The sequence below is a fragment of the Odontesthes bonariensis genome, chromosome 8, assembly GCF_027942865.1.
Source record: "Odontesthes bonariensis isolate fOdoBon6 chromosome 8, fOdoBon6.hap1, whole genome shotgun sequence".
NCBI classification, from domain to species: Eukaryota; Metazoa; Chordata; class Actinopteri; order Atheriniformes; family Atherinopsidae; genus Odontesthes; species Odontesthes bonariensis.
Window position 1 is genome coordinate 26,222,968 of NC_134513.1, and position 27,071 is coordinate 26,250,038.

Below are 27,071 nucleotides of genomic sequence, written 5' to 3' on the forward strand. Positions count from 1 at the left end.
GCTCCCTCCACCCAGCCTGCTCCCTCCACCCAACCTACTTTCTCCACACAGTCTGCTTTCTCCACCCAGCCTGCTCCCTCCATCCAGCCTGCCTTCTCCACCCAGCCTACTCCCTCCACCCAGCCTGCTCCCTCCACTCAGCCTGCTTTCTCCACCCAGCCTGCTCCCTCCACCCAGTCTGCTTTCTCCACCCAGCCTGCTTTCTCCACCCAGTCTGCTTTCTCCACCCAGCCTGCTCCCTCCACCCAGCCTGCCATAGCTGGCCGTATGTCTGAGGTGTGAAATATATAGTAAACTGTAGAATAGTAGATAGATAAAAGAAAACTTGAACAAAATGTCCTTTAACTAATATCTGTTCTGTTGGTTGTGTTGTCTTAGGGTTTAGATGAGGCAGGCGTACCAGGCCTGGACAAAGTGGACAGCTTGGCTGAGTATCTGGTGGAGCTGAGGAACAAAACCTCTCTGACGCTGAGCAACCAGGAGGTCAGTAACGTGTTGTTGCTTGCTGCATACATGCACTATGCACACACCTCAGCTCAATTGAACATTGCTGTGTCCTCATGTACAGTTGTGTTATTTCCCTGTGTAGGTGAGCAGCATTGTTGCTCTGTGGCAGAGCCTGCTGGACTTTGACAAGCAGAGGGTGGTATTTGCTGCAAGGCACCAAGACAAACTGAACACTGGGAGGTTTAGGTCCCCCAAAAAGAGGCAGGAATTTACCCCTGGGGTGGAAAGTGTGAAGCGTCATGCCTTAACAACCACAGCCCCATCTTCCCAATGGCCAGACTGCTGCCGCCTAGTGGAGCCCATCTTTGTTCGCCTCTGCAGGATCCATCGTAGTCCAAAAAAAAAGAGGGACAGGCACATTCTCAAGATGGGATCTGATCCTTCAGGACTACAGAAAGATCAGGCAGCTCATTTTGACAAACGGAGCTATCATGCAGCAGACTACCTTGCAGCTGGTGGATGTGAGCTACACCACCCTGGTTCAGTGGCATAATCAAAGGGTGAAAAGGCAGGAAACGGCTGTGGTGCAACAAGGGCTAAACCTTCCTAGCCGGTTTTCTGTAGCTGCTGACCCACTTTTCCCTGCCAATATACGTTCCCATTATGCCATACCACATTCAGAACCAACACATATGTACAGTTTACCCCCTAACACTGTGGGACAGGCCAAATTAAAAAAAAAGCTAAAATTTACAGATGATACAAATCCACCAGAACAGCGGCAGCTTCTCCCTGCTCCACCCAAAAGGCCTCAGGTAATGACAATTGCTCCAGTGGCCTCACAGGTTCGTGTTATCCCCACTACTCTACAGACACCGAGTTTTTGGACGTTCTCTGCCACTCCTCCACATGCTCCTGCTCTGGCTCCTGCTCTGGCTCCTGCTCTGGCTCCTGCTCTGGCTCCTGCTCTGGCTCCTGCTCTGGCTCCTGCTCTGGCTCCTGCTCTGGCTCCTGCTCTGGCTCCTGCTCTGGCTCCTGCTCTGGCTCCTGCTCTGGCTCCTGCTCTGGCTCCTGTTTTGGTCCCTCCTCTGGCTCCTGCTCTGGCTCCTGCTCTGGCTCCTGCTCTGGCTCCTGTTTTGGTCCCTCCTCTGGCCCCTGCTCCGGCTCCCATAGCAGGCTCCACTCACCCTAATAGAGCACCCCGAAAACTGACCCGCAAAGTTTTGCACAACACGTGCAAAAAATGCGGGCAGTTCAGAATGGCTGAAACAGGACACAACCAATATAGAGGGTAAATTGGCAAAAGTCCCCCTGGTGAAACTGTAACTAAAGAGCAGTGGCTGGAAGAAATTAAAAAGAAGACACAAGTGTACTCATTTATACTTTTTTAGCATTTACAAACTTTTTTTTGTTGTATATGCTTTATATTGTGGTACAGTCTTTCCACCTCCGTTGGCATTACTGGGCGCTTCGAACAAGTGCACCACCATTTGTCGGCGGTCACCCTGTGTCTCACAGCTGCAGCTGTGGCTCCAACTTCAGCTGGTACCACTTCTCTGTCCCTCCTCTCTCTCTCTGCCCGTTCTAACTCCATCTGGGGAAGTTCGGCATCTGTATATTCTGGTTCATGAAGATATCTCTTTAGCTCTGTGGTAAAAGGGATGTCTTCATCATCAGTGTCGTAGTCAGACATGATTACGTTAACTTTCCGAGCAGTAAACACCGTGAAACAGGCGCAGCTGTCGCCAGGCGGCAGCGCGCATTGATACTGCAACCTAGTGCCAAACAATTGTGAGGTGTAACTTTTTCGCAAGATACGATTTTGTGATAGAAATCTATTACTCTTTTGAATGCATATTCTTTTGAGAAGAAAAACGCTTTATATGTGAAGCCCCAGCCAACTAGCCGGACTACTTACTTCACCCCCAAAACGCGGCTGTAACTCAGCTAATAGGACGCAGCGGGGGGTAAGAAAATGTTCTTAAATAATATTTCTAGTATGGGATGTTATAAAGCTTCATGTCAAAAGAGAAGAACTATCCCTTTAAGTCTGGTTACATGCATCCATACAGGATTCATGAAAAGGATGTTGGCTTTGCTCCCTTCGATAGCTCAGTTGGTAGAGCGGAGGACTGTAGGTGTCCAACAACAGTTATCCTTAGGTCGCTGGTTCAATTCCGGCTGGAATGATGTGCCAAGCTTTTGTATACAGAGGCTCTTTTGGTCAACTCCGTCAATCTTTTCAAAGCTTTTGGAATATGCAGTTTTACGAAAGAATGTTCCACTCTATATCAGATTGCTAAGGGCTAGTGGCGCAATGGATAACGCGTCTGACTACGGATCAGAAGATTCTAGGTTCAACTCCTGGCTAGCTCGGCACGCTGGTTTTAGTCTCTCACTTCTCCCACTGCTAAAGAACAGGATCGCTTTAAACCTTCTACTCCCTGGGTATCCCAGCTCACTTACGCCCCAAAGATACCTCACAGTGTGTCATCTTGCAACACATGTAGCTGACCCCACACCGTAAGGAAAGCTCGTCTTCCTCTTTATCTCTGCTGTCAATGATTTTGCTACAAACACACAAAAAAAAAAACATGCCTGCCAGCCACATGCCGCAGAGCTACATATGCTATCCTTGGGATACGAAGGTGTTTCGGATCACATCAAAGCCACACACGACAAAAACCCACAACCGACCGTGATCGTATAGTGGTTAGTACTCTGCGTTGTGGTCGCAGCAACCCAGGTTTGAATCCACGTCGCGGCAACCACCTGACCGAAATTGTTTGCATCGCTGAAAAAAGATCCCACTTTCAACTTAGATTTCTTAAACTTTTAAGAAAATAATTTTGTCTACAGACCTCTGTCCCGTATCAAAGGTCTGAAAGAATCAAACAGCACAAATGCAGAAGGTCTGCCCATTTAAAGAGCATAAAAGGGGTCAAAGTATCAAACAGGCCCCAATGAGAAATAGTGCCTTTTTAATGAGTCACCAAGGCCGCATATGTTCTGTGTTTTTTAGCTCTTCTAAAGGGAGGGTTTTCACACACCGCCACACCCAAAGTATAAACATCCTAACAACAGAAGATGAAAATCATGTGCCAAAAGAATGGATGGATAGACCTGACAAAAAAGAACCAAAAAAAAAAAGGCTGGACTTTTGCGCTGGACAATGTGAGGGTATATTGAGGATCAACATCTGTGTTGGACGATGTGGAGACTTTCCCAGATAGATGCCAGATATGTTGTTGTAACGACTAAATGCATGATAGAAACTGAGGCTGATTTGATCTGAAATGCATCTGAAACTGATGGTTTCTCATCACTTTTTGTGTTTATTTAACTGATAAACAGGCCCAAGCCCCTGGCTCCCTTCCATAACTCATTTGGTACAGCAGAGAACTGCAGGTGTCCCATGATACGCATCTTAAGCCTGGTTACATGCATTCATACAGGATTAATGAAAAGGATGTTGTCTTTGCTCCCTTCGATAGCTCAGTTGGTAGAGCGGAGGACTGTAGGTGCCCAACAACAGTTATCCTAAGGTCGCTGGTTCAATTCCGGCTGGAATGATGTGCCAAAGTTTTGTGCACAGAGGCTCTTTTGGCCAACTCCGTCAATCCTTTCAAAGCTTTTGGAATATGCTGTTTTACGAAAGACTGTTCCACTCGCTATCTTATTTGCTAAGGGCTAGTGGCGCAATGGATAACGCATCTGACTACGGATCAGGGGCCCGTTGCACAAAAGTAGGATTTAGACATCCAGGATGAATTACTTAGCCAGGTTCAAGGAATCCAAAACATGGGCGCCCAGGCTTAGTGTGTTGCACAAAGGCCAATCCAGGATGAGCAGACACGGATTCATTAAGCCAGGTGAAAGCGATCCTGGATAAGTGCTGCACACGGCTTGCTTAAATAGATCCCACGATCGATCATAGATTCACTGATTCACCATGGCAACAAGGGTGGTGTATTTCTCCCCAGCGGAGCAATAATTATTAATGGAAGCATATGAAGAGGTGACGGAGAAAATAAAACAAAAAGGAAATACTGCCACAGTTAAAAAACAAAGGGAGCAAGCGTGGCAAACCATTGCTGACTGCCTGAATGCGTAAGTAGTGCACAAATACACACTCACCACTCCACTGAAACTATCACAATTAGGCAGTGTTCGAACTACGGGGGACTCGGGGGATCCGAGACCCCCTGAAACTGACACGAGACCCCCCCGAAAACGCGATTTGGGAAATGTTGGGGGGTCTCTAAAATATTGGCAAAATGTGATTTCCCCTAATGAGTTATGATTGCAGACGCGATGCGTGTGGAGGTGTGGAGCCTGTGTGCGTAATTGGCATAAAGCTGTGCTGTCCGCCGCGTATGATTCTGTATAGCTTCTCATGTGTTTGAGATCCGCGCTCTGAGTCAAGCGCAAGCAAGCAACCAAAATAGACATGGCAGCAACTTTTTATTAAGAATGTGCCTGCCCACACATTGCCTGTACTGTTTTAGTAGTGAAAAAAAACCCGCAATTAAAGGACTTGCAAGCATCTTCATCTCCTTCCCTGGGCATAGAAGACTCTGTGACATCAAGGAGGAGTTCTATAGGATTGCAGGTAAGAATTTAAAAAAAAAAAAATGACAGTTACAATTACAATGATAACATTCAGAGTAAGATACTCATTGCATCGTATTACAGGTTTCCCCAATGTCATTGGTGCAGTGGACTGCACACACATCAAAATAAAATCCCCCTCAGGTGGCCATGAGGGGGATTTTGTGAACAGGAAAAACTTCCACAGCATCAATGTACAGGTGAACATGACTTTTGATAAAGTTAATTAATGAACACTGTACATTGCCTGTTATATGCATTAATTGGTTTAACATCTTATCATTTCAGATGGTCTGCAATGCTGACTATTTGTTCAGTAATGTTGTGGCAAAGTGGCCCGGCTCGGTCCACGACTCCCGAGTGTTTCGGAACTCTATTGGCGCCTATCACAAGGTGAGCCACAGAACCTCTATTGATAACCACTTTTAACATCATGACTGTGTTAAGAATGTCACTACTTATGAGGTTGTGATGGTAACATTTTGTATTCACAGGTGAATTCCTGGGTGTATTGCTGGGTGACAGAGGGTATGCCTGCCAGCCTTTTCTGCTCACTCCATTTGCAGACCCTCTGGAGGCACAACTGGCACACAACCATGCCCATGCCAGAACAAGGGCCCGGATAGAAATGACATTTGGCCTACTGAAGGCACGCTTTCAGTGTCTGAACCACCTGAGAGTCAGCTCAGACAGGGCATGTGATATCATTGTGGCCTGTGCTGTCCTCCACAATGTGGCCTGCCTGAGAAAGGAGAGGGCCCCCAGAGTGCCAGCTCTCATAGACTGGGACATTCCTGCCATCTTCCCGGATGACGACTGTGGTCGGCTGGTCAGAGACCAATAGGTGTTAAATTATTTTAATTAATATGCATGTTGATTTAAGTTGGGCCTGCTATGGCAGAGGAATTTTTGTTAGGTTTTTTGTGCTGTATAGGCAAGTCAATTTTATTTGTATAGGCCATTTTTACAAACCGTTTGTCTCAAACTGCATGCTTTGATTCTGTGCTTTTTGTCTTGTAGAGCACTGTGTGACTTCAGTTTTGAAAGAAGCTGATGGTTTAGTTGCTTTGATTCATCCTTGTTCAATAAAGGAACATCATGGTACTCTCTAATGTGTATTTATATTTATATGGCGACGTACTTTATGTGTAGTCTGTGGGGAAACTAAATTATCTAGTGGTTCATCTAAAATCATCAATTATCTAAAAAGATTGCAATTAATTATCACAAATATTTCAATAATGATAGTGGGTATAGTTAAATGTTTTAACAATGTGTTCTAGGCAGTGGAACAAATATTGGTTTCCATTTGTGGCGACCGCTGACTGAGATAAGGAATGAGATTAAATAGATCCTGGAACTTAGCCTGGTCTGGAGCAGGCTAGCTTCACAGAATAAATCTCCATGGTAACTTAGGTCTGAACATATCCCACTTCCCTTATCCTACTTTTGTGCAACCGGATCACGGATAAGTATATCCAGGATAGGCAACATATCCCCGCTTAATCCCTTATCCTACTTTTGTGCAACGGGCCCCTGGTAAGTACTTTGCTAGTTGTACTTCATGTCAGAAATCCTCTGAATGGCATGCCATTAAAGTCGGAGGATTTTACCAGTCTGTTACTGGTAAAAAAATCCAAAGTTAAGCTGATGTTGCGCAATGATCTTGGCTTCCCCATACTGCCTACACTCAAGCTATAAAAAAAGATGAGAGACTTGAATGAGTAAGTTCTATCACATCGAGTCATTGTAGCATATAACAAATGATAAAATAATTGCTTTGAAAGCAATTTTTTGAAGAACTAAAAGTCTTTCATCTCACCTGCTGATAACATCCAAATCCGCAATACCAAAGGCAAGCTGTATAGAATGTTTGTGTGACTTAAATAGGTAACAGAGAAAACACTGAGGGCACTTATTCTCGCAAAAATGTGCTCATAGGGCAACTCAAAATCAGGCCGGTTAGCTCAGCTGGTCAGAGCGTGGTGCTAATAACGCCAAGGTCATGGGTTTAATCCCCATACTGGCCACGATTATCGGCAACAACAGCACATGTGTAGGCGCCCTTCCATAACACATGACTTTTAAAGATATATCAATATATTTGATGCTGCTTGTCCTGGAACGGATCACAGGGGAAGCAATGTGAGCAGACATCCCTTGCCCCGATTCTCACAGGACATAATCTACACCTCTTCTCGGGTGGACACACAGAAATACCAATGCAAGACCAGCATGGTTTATTTCTTGTGAGTCCTGGACCTTCCCTCAGGCCTCCTCACCGTGCAACTGATCCAAAATATCTCCCCTGGGGGGAATCTATATGATATTCTGACCAGATGCCCATACCGCCTGATCTGGCTTCATTCAAAGAAGAGCGGCAGAGACTGTATTCTCAGCGTATTCCAGATGACTACACTTATCACCCTGATCCAAGAGGGTGAGCCTAATCACCACAGAGTGGAAGATGATTTCAGCCCTTATGCATTCGCAATCTCATTCATTTAGTCACCACTCATAAGGAGTGACCAGAGGTGAGCGTTGGAAGGAAGATCGACTGGTAGAACGAGATCCTCCAGTCGTGGTCAAAATGGTCTGATCCCTAAACTCTTCCACTTGAGGCAGCAACTGGTTCTAAGCAAGAAGAGGGCCCTCAACCCTTTTCCAACTGAGGATCAGAGCCTCAGACTTGGAGGCACAATTTTATTCCTGGCTGTTTCACACTTGGCAGCAGACCACCCCTGTACCGGCCGGATGACTCAGGTGAGACCATGTGGCCTAACGGACAAGGCGTCTGACTTCGGATCAGAAGATTGAGGGTTTGAGTCCCTTCGTGGTTGTCTTGTTTAGTTGTATGCTGTCATATATGTACAGAAATCAAGAGCACTGTACTGAGTACTAACCAAATAAACACATGGTGAAAGCTGGTAAGTACTTTGCTAGTTGTACTCCGTGTCAGAAATCCTCTGAATGGCATGCTATTAAAGTCGGAGGATTTTACCAGTCTGTTACTGGTAAAAAAAATTCCAAAGTTAAGCTGATGTTGCGCAATGATCTTGGCTTCCCCATACTGCCTACACTCAAGCTATAAAAAAAGAAGAGAGACTTGAATGAGTAAGTTCTATCACGTCGAGTCATTGTAGCATATAACAAATGATAAAATAATTGCTTTGAAAGCAATTTTTTGAAGAACTAAAAGTCTTTCATCTCACCTGCTGATAACATCCAAATCCGCAATACCAAAGGCAAGCTGTATAGAATGTTTGTGTGACTTACAGTTTTTCTCAGTCGCTTTTGGACAATTCTCAGATCAGAGTTGCAATTCTCAAAACTACATGTTCAATTGTCACATCATTGTGTCACTTGTGCACATCAAACAAGCAGTTTCTCATTTCTTTCAGCAAGTTGCCAATGCTTTGGCACATCCATGCACATGATTATGTACAATTCTCTGCTGTTTCCTACATTATCAATTGCTTTTGTCATGTTGATCAAAATGTATTGTACAGGTCTCTGTTGAATAGTCTCACCCCCCACAACATTAAGGCATTAGTTCATCGTATAGGTCTTTACATGCAAAATGGTTGAACAAGTTGTCATAATATGTCAAGCATATTTCTATACATTTCCATTAGACTTTTATTCAAAATCTGTCCTGAATTGGTAAATTGCTCCCAGGTGAATGTTGACTTTCTCTAACGACCAATCAACTGACAAATATATATATAGCTGGAGCACAACACAATGTTTCAATGTCTGACAATGGAAGGAATTAGACGGGGCCAACAGCCACAGAGAAGAGGAAGAGGAAGAGGAAGAGGAAGAGGAAGAGGAGTGAGGTTGCGTGGCGGAGGAGTTGGGAGGCAGAACAGAGGAAGAGGCAGAAGAGGCCGAGGACATGTGCGCGTTCCAGATGAGATCAGAGCCACCCTTGTGGACCATGTTCTCAATCATGGGCTTACAATGGCAGAGGCTGGTCGAAGGGTGCAGCCAAATGTTGGCAGAACAACTGTGTCCTCAGTCGTTCAGACTTTTCGTCGAGAGAACAGGTATGTAATCCAACAATAGGCACTGTTCTGTAATGCTTCATACAATGTAACAGTATTCCACATTACAATATAAGTAAGTATACTTCATACAGTGACATTTTATCTTACTCAATTTTGTGTTTTGCATTGCTATATTGTTTCCACATAGGACTGCAAGACAACTTCACAGGGGTGGCAGAGGGCCCCTTTTCACACCTGAACAGGAGGAGGCCATTTGCACCATGGTTATAGAGAACAATGCCATAAGACTTAGGGAGATACAGAGTGCCATTAAAGAGGACAACAACATCTTTGCAAACATCCAAACAGTCAGCATCTCAACAATTGACAGGGTACTGAAAAGACACCAAATGCATATGAAACAGCTGTACACTGTTCCCTTTGAAAGAAATTAAGAAAGAGTGAAGGAGCTGCGCTACCATTATGTACAGGTAAAACATGTATGAGCATACAGTAGCCGTACTTCACAGTATACAGTACAACACTGCATAGTGATGTACAGTAAGTGTGACCTTTACACATGTTCTATGGCTGTAGAAAAGAAGATGCAATATGTGCTGTATACATTTGATGTAACCTTATCAAAATGAAAATGCATGTAACTCATAAAACTAATTTTGTGTATTCTGGATATAGCGTATAATGGAACTGGAAGCAAGCGAGCCACCGCACAGCTTCATCTACATGGATGAGGCTGGCTTCAACCTCACAAAACGCAGAAGGCGTGGGCGAAATATCATCGGGCACAGAGCGACAGTTGATGTGCCAGGCCAACGGGGTGGGAACATAACAATGGGTGCTGCCATCTCAGAAAATGGTGTGCTAACGCATATTCCCCTTATTGGTCCATATAACACAGAGCGTCTAGTCACCTTTTTAGACGCTCTTTACAGGGATCCCATCCCTGAACATGAGAGGTCAGATTGGAGATGACTTGCCAAAGCATGTGGTAATTTGTGACAATGTCAGCTTCCATCGCTCAAACATCGTCAGGCAATGGTTTGCAGCTCACAATAGGATGCTGATGGAGTTCCTCCCACCCTACTCCCCATTCCTTAACCCCATTGAAAAGTTTTTCTCTGCGTGGCGTTGGAAAGTGTATGATCGCCAGCCACATACACAAATTACCCTTCTGGCTGCCATGGATGCGGCGTGTGGACATCACAGCAGATGCCTGCAGAGGCTGGATAAGACACTCAAGAAGATTCTTTCCACGCTGCATCGCAAGAGATGATATTCAATGTGACGTGGATGAGAATATGTGGCCATACAGACAGGAACGTCAACAGGTCTAGGAAGACTGTCTGCACTGTAATTCCTACAGCACTGTATGTACAGTTTTCCCTTACTAGATTGTAGGTTCACATTTCTACTTTTTCTTTGTGCTATGCAGTGCTGTCTTTTCTTTTTTGTACAAATTACAAACAGTAAAAGGTTAATTGTGAATCTTGTCTCTTGTAATCAATCTCACACATACACTAAGGTGTAAATTACAATAATTGTCATCAAAACTTAGCCATAGTTTACATCAGAACATCCCTCCAGAGTACACTGTTATATTGACAACATGACTAAGCAATTTGACTGTCTTATCCGTACACAATGACACAAGGACTTGACATTCTGATGGCACTGACATGTTCATTGACACAGATATTTAGTTTTGAGAGATGAACTAAGGATTTTGAGCAAGAAAGTGGCTTTTGCAGGTCATCCATGGTGTTTTGCTATTTGTCCAAATAGTTTTGAGAAATGGCGTACTGTTTTGCAAATGGCGAGGATGATTTGAGAATTGTACCAAAGCGACTGAGAAACTGTAAATAGGTAACAGAGAAAACACTGAGAGCACTTATTCTCGCAAAAATTTGCTCATAGGGTAACTCAAAATCAGGCCAGTTAGCTCAGCTGGTCAGAGCGTGGTGCTAATAACGCCAAGGTCATGGGTTCAATCCCCATACTGGCCACGATTATCGGCAACAACAGCACATGTGTAGGCGCCCTTCCATAACACATGACTTTTAAAGATATATCAATATATTTGATGCTGCTTGTCCTGGAACGGATCACAGGGGAAGCAATGTGAGCAGACATCCCTTGCCCCGATTCTCACAGGACATAATCTACACCTCTTCTCGGGTGGACACACAGAAATACCAATGCAAGACCAGCATGGTTTATTTCTTGTGAGTCCTGGACCTTCCCTCAGGCCTCCTCACCGTGCAACTGATCCAAAATATCTCCCCTGGGGGGAATCTACATGATATTCTGACCAGATGCCCATACCGCCTGATCTGGCTTCATTCAAAGAAGAGCGGCAGAGACTGTATTCTCAGCGTATTCCAGATGACTACGCCTATCACCCTGATCCAAGAGGGTGAGCCTAATAACCACAGAGTGGAAGATGATTTCAGCCCTTATGCATTCCCAATCTCATTCATTTAGTCACCACTCATAAGGAGTGACCAGAGGTGAGCGTTGGAAGGAAGATCGACTGGTAGAACGAGATCCTCCAGTCGTGGTCAAAATGGTCTGATCCCTAAACTCTTCCACTTGAGGCAGCAACTGGTTCTAAGCAAGAAGAGGGCCCTCAACCCTTTTCCAACTAAGGATCAGAGCCTCAGACTTGGAGGTACAATTTTATTCCTGGCTGTTTCAGACTTGACAGCAGACCACCCCTGTACCGGCCGGATGACTCAGGTGAGACCATGTGGCCTAACGGACAAGGCCATTCTGACACCATTGCTTCCCTGACTGTAAAATATGACAAACGTGAACCAAAATGCAAAACGCTACTCCACTTTACTATATTCGACTCAGGTTTTAGGGTTTTCTATGAGGTAGTAACAGCTGGTAGCAGCTAGATTTTTAGCACCTACACGGCAGGGATTCGAGTTGAGTCCAGCCGAAAATGTGACGTCTACAGACTGCAGGCCACTAATTGGCCAGGGAGTGATGTCACTGGATGAGTAATGAAAGCAAGAGAGGGCCAGAGGCCATGGGTTGTTATTCAGATTTTCCTTCTTTTGTTTTAAAGTGAATGATCATACTTGAGCAAACGGGGGAATACAGAAATGACATGAGCCCAAAGAAAAGTAAACGTAATGCTCTTACGCAAGTTTGAATGTTTTTGATTCATTTTGTGCATTTCAGGACGTTTGTAATCATTTAAAGAGGCACCACTGAGGACGCTGTGATGGTGGTAACAGGGCTGAACTTTGACTTTAAGTGCCGGATCAAACATCTGTTGATTATTAAAACTGCTACGCCCAACGTGGGGCTCGAACCCACGACCCTGAGATTAAGAGTCTCATGCTCTACCGACTGAGCTAGCCTGGCTATCCACATGTTATAAAACATGCCTTCCGAAAAAAAAGAAGAGATAAAAAAAAGCCAAAGTCAACTTTCAGAGATTTCAAATGACATCGGAACACATTCCTCCCTTTTCAACCTCTACCTACTCCACTCGACTGGATCCCACTCAGCTGTTAGGGTTTTCCAAGAGGTAATACCACCTGGCACAAGGTGGAACATTTTTAGCACCTACTCGGTCGGGGTCGAGTTGAGTCCAGCTGAGAATGTGACATTTACAGACTGCAGGCAACTGATTGGCCAGGGAGTGATGTCACTGGATGAGTCATGAAAGCCACTCCTTAAAAAGAACCCGGCAACAGCAACAGCTGGATTTGATGTATTCTGTGATCATCAACGAGGTGGATTACTAGACGCAAAGACACAGACCAAGTAGCAGGTACCTTCGCCTTGATGTCCTAAATTGTTGTGTCATGTTTTGTCACATAAAACTGACATCACAGGACTTTTGGACCTCCTTGCTATAACGACCCCACCCACATTGAGGTGGTTGTGAGTAAGTACGAGTGGAAAAGAGCTTAATGTAGCAGGAGAACTACCTCATCGCACATCAGAATTGTGTATGTTAATGGGAGGAACTGAAGGCCTGTCTTCAGAGATAAATGCCCTTTTTCACCATGGCCTGACATGGCTTTCTTCATGGTCTTCTAATAAGCAAGTAAGATTTAAGCAAGAAATTAGTGTCAGGAGTGGGATTTGAACCCACGCCTCCTTTTGGAGACCAGAAGTCCCTGTGCTAAGGAAGGAATGAAGCCTTGAGTCTGGCGCCTTAGACCGCTCGGCCATCCTGACACCATCGCTTTCCTGACTGTGTAAACTCTCGTTTTATTCAGGAGATGCGCATTGCAGCGACGAGGGGCAGGGCAACCTACTTAAATAATAATTGGATTACATGTTAGATTTTCAACATTCTGGGTTTAGAAAAGGTAGGGTAATTAATAACTCATATTGTTTTCATTCCACTTGTTTGCATTGAAATCAATGTAACGCGAGCTGTAGGCTTAGATATTTATACTCCAATCCACTCAAAGTAGGGGGCGGGGCTCCATCACATTGGCCCTCATTTATCAAACTTGCGTAAGACGAAAAACGTGCGTAGGTCGTGTGTACGTTCTTTTCTGCGCAAAGGTTGGCATTTATCAAATCCATCGTGAGCGCAGGAAAGATGAAATCGCCACGACAGGTCTGAGGCCGTGTACGCACTTTTCCATTTTGACTTGCGGTGACTGCAATAGCATACATAAACAGCAGCGTCACTAGTGCGTGCCTTATGAGTCGCAACAAATCCCTTGGTTAAAATTACAGACTTATCACTTCAAAGAAGGCCCATGTTTTATTTGACTTCAACATAAATATAAACATAAACGCAAATTAAATAAATTAAACAAGTACAACTCCGTAATTGGAAGAGTGATGGCTCATTATTCAACCGCGCACCCTCACACCGAACAGGAGAGGCGCTTTAACACTGCGCACTGTGGAGAGGTTAGGGCACCTAAAGGGCAGGTGGATCTGTCTCTCGGCTGCGGGGGAACCCTTCTATATACGCCCGAAAAGGTATGCAATATTATTATTGCATGCGGGGTTCTCCATACATTGCCCAAAAAAATGGAGTGCCATTTCCAGATGTACATCCAGAGGACCCCGTACCCAGAGATCCCACCAGCCTGCACATTCTGTTATTCAAGGAAAAAAGACGTAGCTCCGATCAGGCCAGCCACCCTCTCCTCCAAGGCACTCAAATCCAAACCTGGATCAGAGCCCCCCCCCCCCCCCCCCCCCCTGTTTGTGACATGCTGCGTCCGAGAGCTGCGACCTTTTTTGTGGCCAATTTCATATCGGACCACTTCTTCCTGATCTTATTGGAGAAAAAGTAAAACATCGTTCAATTTTAGATTTCATTTAATCTGGAGTTTATCACATTTTATTGACCATCACAGTAGGGGAAAATACATAACTCGTCCGGTCTGCGATTTACATCGCCAACGCTGTTGACAGCCGTCCCAGCTGTCAACAGCGTTGACAGCGTTTCTTTGCCGTCTTTTGTCTATCCATGTCGCAAATCTAGAGGTGCGGCCCTTTTATAGAAGGCGTGGTTAGGATCATTACGATGGATTTCACCCGCCAGATTTATCAACAGCCGCTCTGTTTTACGATGGGATTGGTGTGGTACGCATGTTTTGTAAATCTCACTTGAGCTTCTGCGTACGACGAGTTCTCCGCTCATATCTACGATGCTTTCTACGACGGCTTGATAAATGAGGGCCGCTGTGTTTAAAATCATATTAACTAAAAATATATACTTTTACTTCCAAGAATGGAAATGTGAGGGGTGGCATATAACATATGTACAATGTATTATTCTTAATATTCACGGTAGATTTTGGTAGGTAGGCTTATTGCTGTAAAGCCTCAGCTGCTTGTGCCATCTAATGCGCTCCTGCACTATGTGCCCCACGTGAAGGATCGGACAGTGGTGTGCGCAGATATAAGATCATGTTTCTTTCCTCAAGCCAATGACAAGAACTTCCGTGAGAAGTAACGCAAATGTCTGAATCATGCGGGAATTGCGGGCGGGAGCGGGACAAAATATGAAAAGTGTGGGCGGGAGCGGGACTATTACAGAATCTACAGTCCCGCGCAGGCCTTTACTCAGAAGCTCAGTCACTCCAAAGGGTGGAAGGTGTCAAACGCAACTTATGGGACTTCGAACCATCTCTCTTTTAGAAAAGCAAGTTGCACCCTGGCCAAGACCCATGACAAAGGATAGGACGTTCATCACGTTAACATAATAGAATACGCTGTGTGACAAAAGCACCTTTGCAGACTCTCCTTCTCTTGACATAGACTGACATGGGACAATTCAGTCAAGTTTATCCCACGTGAAACTACCTCTTTTGCAACTTTCCATAAACTTTCAAAATGAGGATGAAAGCCAGATGAAGAAACTTATGAGTTGATTGTTTAACCTCTAGTCCAGACAACAGGGCCCTCATTCATCATTAGTGCGTAGAATCCCTTCTAAATCCTATCGTATGAGTGAAATTTAGAATGTGCCCATGTACAAAAAAATCGGCATTCATCAAACGTTCTTAGACAGGTCGTACGCAACAAGAGTGGCATCAAGCTCAGCAGCTGCCGCTGTGCCAGAGGATCAACATCTCTGGAGTCATTTCACTGCCATTTGAACAGCTTTATTCCTGGTGAGTCCCTCTCTACATGATTACACCTCTTAGCTGGATTTGATGTCCAAACTGGATCAACAAGCAATTTTTCTAAGGCATAAATATGTTGTTTTGTTTTTTTGCTTGTTTTTTTCAGGAACTAGTGCAAATCTGCTGAATTTCCAGCTCTATCTCCTGGAAGGCCTTAACAGGTGGAATCAGGATCGGGGCTCTGCAGCAGTGAGCGGCGAGCCGTCGTGTCTTCTCACATATGCTGGAGACACGACACGATGCATCAACAACAGCCTGAAGGTGCTCGGCCGAGAATACGTCCCCAACTTCACACCTCCAGCTAAATACACAGATACTTCAAAATGCTATCTGTGAAGGTAAAACAACTGTTTGTATGACTGAGTCACTAATATGTATGAAGAGTAAAGAAGTGTTTTCCTATCTGTGTGTGTGTTTGTTATGTTTCCGTAGGTGAGCTGCTGGCTGTTGGCTACCTGTTAAGTCAAACGGGCGAGCCTCTGAAAGCACAGCCTGACTCGGAAGAGACTGACGGGCTTCTGGGAGATGTGGCCGCGAGTGAAGGAGAGGAAGATGAAGGCTTCATGATGAAGATGCTCTGGACTTACTGCTGTCAGGACTTCAAGGTGAGACGCTTTCCTCTGCAACCTCACAGCTCCAAGCCTCCACCCAGCCTGCTCCCTCCACCCAGCCTGCTGCCTCCACCCAGCCTGCTGCCTCCATCCAGCCTGCTTCCTCCATCCAACCTGCTCCCTCCACCCAACCTGCTCCCTCCACCCAGCCTGCTCCCTCCACCCAGCCTGCTGCCTCCATCCAGCCTGCTCCCTCCATCCAACCTGCTCCCTCCACCCAACCTGCTCCCTCCACCCAGCCTGCTGCCTCCACCCAGCCTGCTTTCTCCACCCAGCCTGCTCCCTCCACCCAGCCTGCTGCCTCCACCCAGCCTGCTGCCTCCACCCAGCCTGCTTTCTCCACCCAGCCTGCTTTCTCCACCCAACCTGCTCCCTCCACCCAACCTGCTCCCTCCACCCAGCCTGCTCCTTCCACCCAGCCTGCTTTCTCCACCCAACCTGCTTTCTCCACCCAGCCTGCTTTCTCCACCCAGCCTGCTCCCTCCACCCAGCCTGCTCCCTCCACCCAGCCTGCTTTCTCCACCCAGCCTGCTCCCTCCACCCAGCCTGCTTTCTCCACCCAGCCTGCTCCCTCCACCCAGCCTGCTCCCTCCACCCAGCCTGCTTTCTTCACCCAGCCTGCTCCCTCCACCCAAACTGCTCACTCCACCCAGCCTGCTTTCTCCACCCAGCCTGCTCCCTCCACCCAGCCTGCTTTCTCCACCCAGCCTGCTTTTTACACCCAGCCTGCTCCCTCCACCCAAACTGCTCTCTCCACTCAGCCTGCTTTCTCCACCCAACCTGCTCCCTCCACCCAGCCTGCTTTCTCCACCCAACCTGCTCCCTCCACCCAGCCTGCTTTCTCCACCCAGCCTGCTCCCTCCACCCAGCCTGCTCCCTCCACCCAGCCTGCTTTCTCCACTCAGCCTGCTTTCTCCACCCAGCCTGCTCCCTCCACCCAGCCTGCTCCCTCCACCCAGCCTGCTCCCTCCACCCAGCCTGCTTTCTCCACTCAGCCTGCTTTCTCCACCCAGCCTGCTCCCTCCACCCAGCCTGCTCCCTCCATCCAGCCTGCTTCCTCCATCCAGCCTGCTCCCTCCACCCAAACTGCTCCCTCCACCCAGCCTGCTTTCTCCACCCAGCCTGCTCCCTCCACCCAACCTGCTCCCTCCACCCAGCCTGCTCCCTTCACCCAGCCTGCTCCCTCCACCCAACCTGCTCCCTCCACCCAGCCTGCTCCCTTCACCCAGCCTGCTTTCTCCACCCAGCCTGCTCCCTCCACCCAGCCTGCTCCCTCCGCCCTGCCTGCTCCCTTCACCCAGCCTGCTTTCTCCACCCAGCCTGCTCCCTCCACCCAACCTGCTCCCTCCACCCAGCCTGCTCCCTTCACCCAGCCTGCTTTCTCCACCCAACCTGCTCCCTCCACCCAGCCTGCTTTCTCCACCCAACCTGCTCCCTCCACCCAGCCTGCTTTCTCCACCCAACCTGCTCCCTCCACCCAGCCTGCTTTCTACACCCAACCTGCTCCCTCCACCCAGCCTGCTTTCTCCACCCAGCCTGCTCCCTCCACCCAACCTGCTCCCTCTACCCAGCCTGCTTTCTCCACCCAGCCTTCTCCCTCCACCCAACCTGCTCCCTCCACCCAGCCTGCTCCCTCCACCCAGCCTGCTCCCTCCGCCCAGCCTGCTTTCTCCACCCAGCCTGCTCCCTCCACCCAAACTGCTCCCTCCACCCAGCCTGCTTTCTCCACCCAGCCTGCTCCCTTCACCCAGCCTGCTTTCTCCACCCAACCTGCTCCCTCCACCCAGCCTGCTTTCTCCACCCAACCTGCTCCCTCCACCCAGCCTGCTTTCTACACCCAACCTGCTCCCTCCACCCAGCCTGCTTTCTCCACCCAGCCTTCTCCCTCCACCCAACCTGCTCCCTCCACCCAGCCTGCTCCCTCCACCCAGCCTGCTCCCTCCACCCAGCCTGCTCCCTCCACCCAGCCTGCTTTCTCCACCCAGCCTGCTCCCTCCACCCAACCTGTTTTCTCCACCCAGCCTGCTCCCTCCACTCAGCCTGTTTTCTCCACCCAGCCTGCTCCCTCCACCCAACCTGCTCCCTCCACCAATCCTGCTTTCTCCACCCAGCCTGCTCCCTCCACCCAGCCTGCTTTCTCCACCCAGCCTGCTCCCTTCACCCAGCCTGCTTTCTCCACCCAGCCTGCTCCCTCCACCCAACCTGCTCCCTCCACCCAGCCTGCTCCCTTCACCCAGCCTGCTTTCTCCACCCAACCTGCTCCCTCCACCCAGCCTGCTTTCTCCACCCAACCTGCTCCCTCCACCCAGCCTGCTTTCTCCACCCAACCTGCTCCCTCCACCCAGCCTGCTTTCTCCACCCAACCTGCTCCCTCCACCCAGCCTGCTTTCTCCACCCAGCCTGCTCCCTCCACCCAACCTGCTCCCTCTACCCAGCCTGCTTTCTCCACCCAGCCTTCTCCCTCCACCCAACCTGCTCCCTCCACCCAGCCTGCTCCCTCCACCCAGCCTGCTCCCTCCGCCCTGCCTGCTCCCTCCACCCAGCCTGCTCCCTCCACCCAGCCTGCTTTCTCCACCCAGCCTGCTCCCTCCACCCAAACTGCTCCCTCCACCCAGCCTGCTTTCTCCACCTGGCCTGCTCCCTCCACCCAACCTGCTCCCTCCACACAGCCTGCTTTCTCCACCCAGCCTGCTGCCTCCACCCAACCTGCTCCCTCCACCCAGCCTGCTCCCTTCACCCAGCCTGCTTTCTCCACCCAACCTGTTCACTCCACCCAGCCTGCTTTCTCCACCCAACCTGCTCCCTCCACCCAGCCTGCTTTCTACACCCAACCTGCTCCCTCCACCCAGCCTGCTTTCTCCACCCAGCCTGCTCCCTCCACCCAACCTGCTCCCTCTACCCAGCCTGCTTTCTCCACCCAGCCTTCTCCCTCCACCCAACCTGCTCCCTCCACCCAGCCTGCTCCCTCCACCCAGCCTGCTTTCTCCACCCAGCCTGCTCCCTCCACCCAGCCTGCTCCCTCCACCCAGCCTGCTTTCTCCACCCAGCCTGCTCCCTCCACCCAACCTGTTTTCTCCACCCAGCCTGCTCCCTCCACTCAGCCTGTTTTCTCCACCCAGCCTGCTCCCTCCACCCAAACTGCTCACTCCACCCAGCCTGCTTTCTCCACCCAGCCTGCTCCCTCCACCCAGCCTGCTTTCTCCACCCAGCCTGCTTTTTACACCCAGCCTGCTCCCTCCACCCAGCCTGCTTTCTCCACCCAGCCTGCTCCCTCCACCCAAACTGCTCCCTCCACCCAGCCTGCTTTCTCCACCTGGCCTGCTCCCTCCACCCAACCTGCTCCCTCCACACAGCCTGCTTTCTCCACCCAGCCTGCTGCCTCCACCCAACCTGCTCCCTCCACCCAGCCTGCTCCCTTCACCCAGCCTGCTTTCTCCACCCAACCTGTTCCCTCCACCCAGCCTGCTTTCTCCACCCAACCTGCTCCCTCCACCCAGCCTGCTTTCTACACCCAACCTGCTCCCTCCACCCAGCCTGCTTTCTCCACCCAGCCTGCTCCCTCCACCCAACCTGCTCCCTCTACCCAGCCTGCTTTCTCCACCCAGCCTTCTCCCTCCACCCAACCTGCTCCCTCCACCCAGCCTGCTCCCTCCACCCAGCCTGCTTTCTCCACCCAGCCTGCTCCCTCCACCCAGCCTGCTCCCTCCACCCAGCCTGCTTTCTCCACCCAGCCTGCTCCCTCCACCCAACCTGTTTTCTCCACCCAGCCTGCTCCCTCCACTCAGCCTGTTTTCTCCACCCAGCCTGCTCCCTCCACCCAACCTGCTCCCTCCACCAATCCTGCTTTCTCCACCCAGCCTGCTCCCTCCACCCAACCTGCTTTCTCCACCCAGCCTGCTTTCTCCACCCAGCCTGCTCCCTCCACCCATCCTGCTTTCTCCACCCAACCTGCTCCCTCCACCCAGCCTGCTCCCTTCACCCAGCCTGCTTTCTCCACCCAACCTGCTCCCTCCACCCAGCCTGCTTTCTCCACCCAACCTGCTCCCTCCACCCAGCCTGCCTTCTCCACCCAGCCTGCTCCCTCCACCCAGCCTGCTTTCTCCACCCAGCCTGCTCCCTCCACCCAGCCCGCTGCCTCCACCCAACCTGCTCCCTCCACCCAATAAACTGTAGAATAGTAGATAGATAAAAGAAAACTTGAACAAAATGTCCTTTAACTAATATCTGTTCTGTTGGTTGTGTTGTCTTAGGGTTTAGATGAGGCAGGCGTACCAGGCCTGGACAAAGTGGACAGCTTGGCTGAGTATCTGGTGGAGCTGAGGAACAAAACCTCTCTGACGCTGAGCAACCAGGAGGTCAGTAACGTGTTGTTGCTTGCTGCATACATGCACTATGCACACTCCTCAGCTCACTTGAACATTGCTGTGTCCTCATGTACAGTTGTGTTATTTCCCTGTGTAGGTGAGCAGCATTGTTGCTCTGTGGCAGAGCCTGCTGGACTTTGACAAGCAGAGGGTGGTATTTGCTGCAAGGCACCAGGACAAGCTGAACACTGGGAGGTTTAGCTCCCCCAAAAAGAGGCAGGAATTTACCCCTGGGGTGGAAAGTGTGAAGCGTCATGCCTTAACAACCACAGCCCCATCTGCCCAATGGCCAGACTGCTGCCGCCTAGTGGAGCCCATCTTTGTTCCCCTCTGCAGGATCCATCGTAGTCCAAAAAAAAGAGGGACAGGCACATTCTCAAGATGGGATCTGATCCTTCAGGACTACAGAAAGATCAGGCAGCTCATTTTAGCAAACGGAGCTATCATGCAGCAGACTACCTTGCAGCTGGTGGATGTGAGCTACACCACCCTGGTTCAGTGGCATAATCAAAGGGTGAAAAGGCAGGAAACGGCTGTTGTGCAACAAGGGCTAAACCTTCCTAGCCGGTTTTCTGTAGCTTCTGACCCACTTCTCCCCGCCAATATACGTCCCCATTATGCCATACCACATTCAGAACCAACACATATGTACAGTTTACCCCCTAACACTGTGGGACAGGCCAAATTAAAAAGAAAGCTGCAATTTAAGGATGATACAAATCCACCAGGACAGCGGCAGCTTCTACCTGCTCCACCCAAAAGGCCTCAGGTAATGACAATTTCTCCAGTGGCCTCACGGGTTCGTGTTATCCCCACTACTCCACAGACACAGAGTTTTTGAAAGTTCTCTGCCACTCCTCCACATGCTCCTGCTCTGGCTCCTGTTTTGGTCCCTCCTCTGGCCCCTGCTCCGGCTCCCATAGCAGGCTCCACTCCATGGGATCAAATAAGGGTCAGAAAGATTTTGTACTTGTACAATGATGTTCACATGTGTAATAAAGTTTTGAAGTTGTAAAAATATTTTGTGGCCATGTAAAACATTTTGTGCATGTGTAACAAAGTTTTGAAGTTGTAAAAATAGTTTGTGTATGTGTAACAAAGTTTTGAAGTTGTAAAAACATTGTGTGCATGTGTAACAAAGTTTTGAAGTTGTAAAAACATTTTGTGCATGTGTGAATTTTGACCCTGTTTTGACGCCTGAGTGAATAGCCAATCAGCATGTTGCTTACTGACTTGCCAATCAACCCGGTGCCCACCCACGCGCCAACCAACCATCCAATCAAGGAGCAGCAATTTCTGCCGGCCGGGATCTGAGCGCCAACGACACTCAGTGGGCACACGTTGGAAAATGTTTTTTCTTTCCCCCCATATTTTAGTGTTCTCTTTTTATCACTCAAATTCAGAAAATACTGTTCTAAGTTGTTTGTTTGTGTAACAGGTTCTCTGATGTAAGGTTTATAGCTGCAAATGGTGCACTATTAAATGAAACGTGTTACTTTGAATAAATAAAACCAAGGTGAAAGATCTCATTTTTTCTCACATACTTTTGTTCACTCTCAAATTCAGAAAATACTGAATTGAAAAAGACAATGTGGGTGAGAGCCACAACAAGTGTCCCTTTATTCCATCTTTCTGTAATATGTAGACACATACTATCCCAGGTTTTTTTTGGCGTTTGCATTATTTGGTTATAGATACATTAGCTTTTGTGGATAAAAAAAACAAAACACACAAGTATATTTTACAATAAGTTTATTGGTTTAATTAAGTTCATTATACAATTATTTATTCTTTCAGACAAGTTACTTTGAGTTTAATTTGTGGCCCAAGAACAAAAGGAGGAAGCACTCCATACTGCCTACTTTTATAACCTTGGTGACATCATCAGGAGAAACACTCTATGGTGATAGTGGTAATGTGAAGTTTGAATTAATTATTTATTGTTCGTATGATTTTTTTGGATTGTTAAAGCCAGATGTGCATTAGGATGTAAAGTGATTTGCTAGAATGTGCATTGAAGGGGAAGTAATGATAGTTTGTGTTACAGGTCCCAGGCTATGGGCACTGTACACAGATAAGATTCTCTACAAAACAGTGTCTCAACCTTCCCTTATGGTTCCTGTCGTAGTTCATGAATGCTCTCTACATAGTTTACTACTGCAGTATATATGTCTGCCCCAAAACACGAGGAAGGTGCAGTTGGATTGAACAGTTCATCCAATCGTTCCAGTTCTTGCATACTCAAGGGACATGCCAGTTCAGGCACCTGCACTCCAGTTTGACCCAGGTCTGTCATTGCCACGTCTGGAAGATGGGGCACCTAAAACAGTACAAAAATTGTTATAGCTGTTGTCCACAACATTGGTAAGTAAAATATAAGTTTTCCCTTTACCTCAACATTGTCAGGAGGGCTGACAGGGTCATGAATCGTCCCAATTTCCCACAGCTGGTTAGGACTGAGGTTCCCCTCTGTTCGGATTGAGTGGTTATTCCACCCATCTGTGAAGGTCTCCAGATCCTGCTGAATGCGGGGCAAAAAGACGTACTGGGCACAGAAAAGGTGCGCGCAGTTGGCTGGGTCAAGCAGGCCATCCTCCTCAAGAGTGTGGAGCAGATCATAATAAACGCTTGACACGCCGTTCCACACATCGCACCACAAGTGCTTGATCCTGGCAGAAAATCAAAGATTAAAAATGTGCAGTCTATACCATAACACCTTTAGGATGCAGTTTATTAAAGGGGAACTGCGGTATTTTCAACATTAAGCCTCTTTTCTGAGTCGTCTGCAATGTTTTAGAACCCCCCTCACCGCTTTTTTGATGTTTACTACTGTCTCCGGTATTTGCCTAATTTTGATTCTTCTCAACCTGCTTCAGAACGGCAAATCATGCGCATGTCTACAAAGGTCCGTAAAAGCACAATAAACGTCCCTTTTCAAAATAATCAACTCACCGGAGTGGTTACTGGTGTGCACTGGTAATCCATATCAAATTTCGTTGCGAAAAGTTGCTTCTGTCGTGTTTTATTTGACATTTTGTACTGGATGTTCGTTGATATTACTCCGCCACCGCTAAGAAAATAGTGCGAGCATGAACGAGCTGCCAAATAAAACACGACAGAAGCAACTTTTCGCCACGAAATTTGATATGGATTACCAGTGCACACCAGTAACCACTCCGGTGAGTTGATGATTTTGAAATTAAGTGCTTTTACGGACCTTTGTAGACATGCGCATGATTTGCCGTTCTGAAGCAGGTTGAGATGAATCAAAATTAGGCAAATACCGGAGACAACAGTAAACATCAAAAAAGCAGTGAGGGGGGTTCTAAAACATTGCAGACGACTCAGAAAAGAGGCTTAATGTTGAAAATACCGGAGTTCTCCTTTAAATGATAAAAATAACATTTAGGTATTGGTTTCAGCAGGGACTTTTAAATCACAGTATTTTGATGCCAAATTGAAACTGCAATTCTGTAATTATTGTGCCATTTCAACATAAAGACTTTAATTCTACAATTATTGTAATTCATGTAAGGCAAGGCAATTTTATTTGTATAGCCTGTTTTTATGAATAGTTTGTCTCAAAGGGATTCACACAATATCATGACAACATCCTCTGCCCTTAGACCCTCACATCGACTGAGGAAAAACTGCAAGGAGGCCACTGACAAGGAAAAACAAGAGAAACCTCGGGGTGAGAGACAGAGGAGGGATCCCTCTCCCAGGACGGACAGATGTTATATAGATGTTGTTACATGTACAAATATAATAATAGAAATAGACAGAACCTATAAGCACACACACTACATACATACATATTCATATTACCTTTGGTTATGCACACTTTTCCCAGAGATGAAGCTTCCCCTGTCACAGCCCCGAACTTTGTACATAAGTCTGGCAATGTCCACGTTTGACACCTTGGTCTCCTCTGACCCTGGACATGTAAAACCATAGAGAGACCATAATAATACAGAACAATTTGCCAATAAATGTAAAATTTTACTCCTTGGTATGGGTACTCTTGCATTCAAAAAAGTCCCAAAAAAACAAACATCAGAGTACAGTAGTCTTCTGAGGAGGAAGTCTACAACTCACTGAATAATAAGCACTTGCAGAGATGTTTCCAGGTTCAACAAAAGGTTTGAATTCATTTGCATAAACAGAAATATTCTCCGTGGTTGACTTCAAACAATGACGAAATAAAGACTTAATTTAGTGGTTGACAAAACTGTGTCACTCCTTCAACACAAAAGGCAGACAAAGGAAAATCAGCTGTCCTCTCTATCCTATCATGGAGGATGGCCTGACTAGAGGGGGGGGGGCAGAGAAGAGAGAATCCTGGAGGGGACACTAGTTGTAAAGGATTTTATTAATACATAAAGATGCTTATATTATAAGACTGAAACATCCTTGAATAGCAGATCACTGTAAAAACATACATATAATATTGTGATTATGTCAGTGGGTCAACAATTTTGTAAAGGCAACTTTACATTTCTTTTAAAATTTTCAAAAAATCTAATGTAAACATAAAGAGCAACCTCAAAACAAGACATAGCATGTTACCTGGATGGAAAACCATGTGTCTCTAAAGCCTGAAGGAAGAAATCTTGGGCTGTTGATGCCTTATTGTTATTGGCAGCATGTAGGTACATGATCTTTGTGAGGATTTGGAAAACATAAACACCACAGAAATACATTATTAAACATTAACTACGATAATATAAAAACAATAAATGAATGAAATGTTGGGAAGCTGGGAATGACGTCACAGCCGAGTTATCAGCGTTCCAGTTACCGCGTCCACCAAAGCTATTCTCGCGCTCGCCTTGTCCGAATATAAACAACTTGTGATCTACCAGGCTAATGTTAGCACGGCCTGCTTTGTAGTTTGCGTGTACCCGACTCCCGAGTACAACTCGACCGCACCATGAGCAGAGTGAGTGAAACGGGGAGGGACGTGGGGACGGATGACAGGCAGGAAGCTCGGCAAATCATTTTATTCGGTCCGAATAAAATGATTGGTCGGACTTCTATCAGAAATATATGAGAATTGAATATTGACGAGTTTCAACATATGGTGGATTGCTTTTACATTTTAGTGTGCCATAAGCTTATTAGGAGCATTTTAAGATTACAAAAGAAAAGTGTAAAAATGCCAGAAAGGTAAGTATAGCTTTAAGGAAATTACATTGAATATTATATCACACACTTTAATCTCCATGGGGACACTGACCTTTCTTGAAAAGCCATCTATTCCACCAAACATTACCACACCATATCCGTAAAATAAAAATGTATCAATTGTTTAATGCAGCTACTGTACATCGTGGTCCATTACACCAGTAGAATCCAGAAATCTGGAGAATGTATGCCATAGACCATTTTTGAAATCGATATGTAAATATATAATGTCCATGTGATGTCCTTTGCTGTCAACTTACCTGATCAACTTGTGGTTGGTATCTATATGTACGAGCGACAGAGGACCTGCGACATTGTAGGTCCTTCTCACAACACATCCGAGGCTTGTCATTCTCTGTAGTATTCCTAGACTATCAACCCGGTGCATGGAATCCCACACTCTTGTCCACTGAACTCTGTGGCCTAAAGCCCTCAGACGGCCTTTTACCATTCTGTGACCTATAGGAAGATAAGTGAAAACAATTGTTATTTAAGATCTTTTGATTGATAATTATGTGAAGAAACAATGAAGGCATTTCACTTTTTCTCAGGTTAGGGTTTTCTCAGGTATACATGCTATGATGACCATTGTTATGATAATGTCCAGGACTTTCCACTAAGGCACAGACTAGCCAGCCATATTAAATAAGTAGCCAGCTGGGGCGCGGCTGTTGGTGGTTGGGGTTAGGTTACGTCATAGCCATGATCATGTACACTGATGAAATGAATGAATGAAAATACACTCTCACGTGTCGCAGGTGGTGCTAATTGAACGCTTGAAGAAAAGACTGGATTACCGGTAGGACAACGTTGGGCTAAAGGCTTTCTTTTGGCATCTGTCTTTTGCATACGCACTGATTACACTGAAATTTTGCAGTGGATAGCCTGAGTAACTGGCATGCCGGGGGCCGCGGATGAGTTTTTCTTACTTGTGAGCAATGAAGTCGGCGGTGATCAGAGTAATTTGTGGTTATTATCAGTATGAGCAGAGCGAATCACAACTTTAATGGAGTGCGGTTCAGTTTGGCATTATTGTCAGTCTGTTAGAAAAACATTTAATTTTATTAAAATCGAAAAATAATATTTAAAGCCTATAGGCAATAAAAATAAGTCATTAAAGTAGCCGGCTAGACTTAATTGTGTAGCCTATATGGCCGCCAGCTGGCGCTTGTGGAAAACCCTGTCATTTCAAAAGTTACTATTATGGCACACATTTTT

General features: G+C 47.1%; 1 long non-coding RNA gene and 5 other non-coding genes across 6 annotated transcripts; 4 read left to right on the forward strand and 2 right to left on the reverse strand.

The window, feature by feature from the left end:
* Window positions 1–2,750: 2,750 nt before the first annotated feature.
* On the forward strand, window positions 2,751–2,823 carry trnar-acg (transfer RNA arginine (anticodon ACG)). Its single transcript has one exon. It is a non-coding gene; the product is annotated as a tRNA-Arg (tRNA).
* Window positions 2,824–4,969: 2,146 nt separating this feature from the next.
* On the forward strand, window positions 4,970–5,420 carry LOC142385519 (uncharacterized). Its single transcript, XR_012770199.1, has 3 exons — window positions 4,970–5,059; window positions 5,143–5,258; window positions 5,347–5,420. It is a non-coding gene; the product is annotated as an uncharacterized LOC142385519 (long non-coding RNA).
* A 1,594-nt stretch (window positions 5,421–7,014) lies between these two features.
* Window positions 7,015–7,088, forward strand: trnai-aau (transfer RNA isoleucine (anticodon AAU)). The gene has a single exon. It is a non-coding gene; the product is annotated as a tRNA-Ile (tRNA).
* A 3,909-nt stretch (window positions 7,089–10,997) lies between these two features.
* On the forward strand, window positions 10,998–11,071 carry trnai-aau (transfer RNA isoleucine (anticodon AAU)). Its single transcript has one exon. It is a non-coding gene; the product is annotated as a tRNA-Ile (tRNA).
* A 1,299-nt stretch (window positions 11,072–12,370) lies between these two features.
* On the reverse strand, window positions 12,371–12,443 carry trnak-cuu (transfer RNA lysine (anticodon CUU)). Its single transcript has one exon. It is a non-coding gene; the product is annotated as a tRNA-Lys (tRNA).
* Window positions 12,444–13,157: 714 nt separating this feature from the next.
* trnal-caa (transfer RNA leucine (anticodon CAA)) lies at window positions 13,158–13,268 on the reverse strand. Its single transcript has 2 exons — window positions 13,231–13,268; window positions 13,158–13,203 (listed from the first exon to the last, which is right to left on the reverse strand). It is a non-coding gene; the product is annotated as a tRNA-Leu (tRNA).
* Between the last annotated feature and the right edge of the window lie 13,803 nt (window positions 13,269–27,071).